Source organism: Podarcis vaucheri, assembly GCF_965113315.1.
Source record: "Podarcis vaucheri genome assembly, chromosome: 7".
NCBI lineage: Eukaryota > Metazoa > Chordata > Lepidosauria > Squamata > Lacertidae > Podarcis > Podarcis vaucheri.
Window position 1 is genome coordinate 67,088,007 of NC_138765.1, and position 3,338 is coordinate 67,091,344.

Consider the following 3,338-nt stretch of genomic DNA (forward strand, 5'->3'; position numbering starts at 1 on the left):
CACTGGGACGTCTGGTTGAGAACAGGACGCTGGACTAGATGGGCCATTGGGCTGATCCAGCAGGCCCCTCTTATGGTTCTTATGTGAGTTTGTGGTTGGCATTAAGACTTTGGGTTGGCTAAACTTGCCTAATTGTCTTTCCTTGCCTAGTCAGCCAATCAGGACCTCGGACAGTTCCTTCAGCTCAAGCCATTGTTTTAGCCCCTGATTCATGCCAGCAGCTCAAGCTTCTTAATTTGGGGAGCTGACTCCCCACTTTTCTTCTCCCCACCCCATCCAAAGCTTGGAAACTTGTCTCAGATGCCCTGGAAATATGAAGCATCTCCAGATGACAGTGGCAATAGCAATAAATTTCAGGGCAACATTTTTCATACTGTAAAGGTTACGTCCTGTTCGATGCCTTGTCCTGTTACCAGCTTTGGAGTGTTAGCAGGGGGAGAAAAAGAGGGAAGATAAATCTTGCGAGATGCGGCCTCATTATCTGTGTGGCATTTGAGGGTAATTTATGCCCCACATCCTACCACTCTGCTCAGCAGGAAATCACGCCGTTGGTTCCTCTCTGCCTCTATGGCAACTGTGTCAAAAGTATTGAAATAAATTGATTTAACTTGAATCCTCTGTGAATTTTTATAGCCTATTTATCAATGTGGGTGAGGCATAATATGTACTAAATTACTTATCTATCAAGAAGAAGAGGAAGGAGAGAGAAATGTTTTAAAGCATTTTTAAGGGTGAGCCGCTTGTGCCATTGGAATGCTTATCAGATCTGGTGTGAATGAATTCATTCTCAGAATTTCTCCTTGGAGTGTTTCGATACTGAATATTCTCCAGATATTCCTCGAAATATTTAAAAATTTGCTTTTGACATTCATTGGTACGAACGTTCTGTGTTCGATCATCTACAGTGGATATTTGAGAGTTAGCATGCAATTGTATAGAGAATGTGATGATGACATGCAATAGCGTATAGCATAGGATATTTGTTGGATTCCTTACCTGCCTTTCACCATGGTGTCCTAGGGTGGGTTGCAACCAAAAAAACAGTATAAAGTAAAACAAAACCAAATCAAAATCAATGACACACAACAGGCACCAGGATCTGTCTGTAATACTTAGATCGTAGGCAGGGTATTATCTATAATGCTGTTTCTATATTTGCTATTATGCAGTGTTCTATTATGTTACTAATAGGGAGTTCTTACCATTGCCTGGGACATTGCAGAAACCAAAACATACTGTGATTTTTAAATGGATAGTGCAATTTGCGAGTTTGGACTTGTCAAACCAAAAATCAGGCAAAGTCACATTTTGGTCTGCTATCTTGATTCAAAATGGTGTCTGGCATCCAAACACCATTGAAGACTGCTGCCCCCAGCTCAGGAACCCTTGTGGCAAGTTTGGTGACGATATTTCAAGAGGCAGTCAAATCTATGCCAAAAGACACCAAAGTCATTTTTCAGTCTGCCATCTTGATTCAAAATGGTGACCAGCATCCAAATGGTGACAAAGTCCATTGCCACCACTTTGGAAACCCTTGTGCCATGTTTTGTGACGATATATTGAGAGGCCGCTGAACCTATGCCAAAAAAGGGGCAAAGTCAAGCCAAAGTCACATTTTGGTTGGCCATTTTGATTCAAAATGGGATCCAGTATCCAATTGTCAACAACAGCTGCTGCCCCCTGGGCCAGGTTTGGCAGCAATATCTCAAGAGACAACTGAACCTATGGAGAACAGGCAGGCAGATGGACAAACCACCCACATAGCAGATTATGAAATTGTTCTTGTGGTGGTTGATCTCGGCATGCGTTCCTGTTTTCTTTGTGGTAAACTGCTTTGAGCATGATCCTTTTTTAATGGAAAGGTGGAATAGAAATAAAATCATGACTAGAAATAAAATCATGAGCAAATGGAAGTAAATAAAAGAAAACAAACTAAGAACGTCCTGGCCCTAATCTCCCCCTCTCATCCAGCAGCTGCATTTATGGAGTGAAAATGCATCAGGAGTTCTATAATGTGTAGTGTGACCCTTTGTAACAACAAGGCAGCATCACACAATGTTCTTTTCTTCCCTGGTAATGAATGACCAAGTGGAATCCTTTTTGGAGAAGTCAAAAATGCAGCATATGAAGGATGTATCTCTCTCTTTCCCTCTCTCCCTGAGCGTGGGCGCGGAAGCCAGCACAGCAGCTGTGAGCTTCACTCCATCTGATGCCCCAGACAACAGCGGGATGTGCCAGAGTGACTCCAGCGATCTCCTTAATTTGTCCTTCTGTCATCTAGTTTCTGGACAAAAAACGATAATTCTCTTCAAACCTTGTCACCCACCCCAGCAACACTCGAGACGGCGAATCGGTTCCACGTGCTGTTGAGTAGCACAGAACTCGGGACAAACCTATACTTTTTTTTTTAGTATTAATTATTATTATTATCATTTCTAGACTGCGTACTATCTGAAAGGGGACTCTGTTGGCGCTGTGGGTTAAACCACAGAGCCTAGGACTTGCCAATCAGAAGGTCGGTGGTTCGAATCCCCGTGACGGGGTGAGCTCCCGTTGCTCGGTCCCTGCTCCTGCCAACCTAGCAGTTCGAAAGCACGTCAAAGTGCAAGTAGATCAATACCTTCTGGCGGGGAGGTAAGCGTCGTTTCCGTGTGCTGCTCCAGTTCACCAGAAGCAGCTTAGGCATGCTGGCCACATGACCCGGAAGCTGTCCACCGGCTCCCTCAGCCAATAAAGTGAGATGAGCGCTGCAACCCCAGAGTCGGTCACGACTGGACCTAATGGTCAGGGGTCCCTTTACCTTTACCTTACTATCTGAAAGAGCTTGCAGCAGTTTACAATAGATAAATATGGAGAAGGTTCCATAAGAGAGAAAGAGCATTTAATCCAAGATTTGCTCCGCATGGGGGAACCTGTGGCTCTTCAGATGCAGCAGCAGAGCTAGCTGCTCCGCTACCTGTAGCGGCACACATGCCATGCACCCAAGGGTGGGGTGATCTGCCCATGGGGCAGGGGCCAATCTGCCCAGGGAGTGGGGTGATCTACCCGGGGGGCAAACGGCGCAGCGGCGATCCGCCCAGGGGGGATTATGTCACACACACACACCCTCTGGGATGACACCCGGGGCTGCCCTCCCCCACTGCACCCACCCTTCCTACGCTCCTGTTCAGGTGTTTCTGCCAGCCCCAGCAAACATGGCTAGTGGCCAGGAAGGAGAGGAGCTGGAAGCTGGTGAGCCATATAGAGGAACACACTTCTCAGCCTTGCCTTTCAGAGACAACTTGGGTCCATTTCTTTAGTCAGTCTGCTCTTGTCTTGCCATCCTTCAGAGTCCAGGT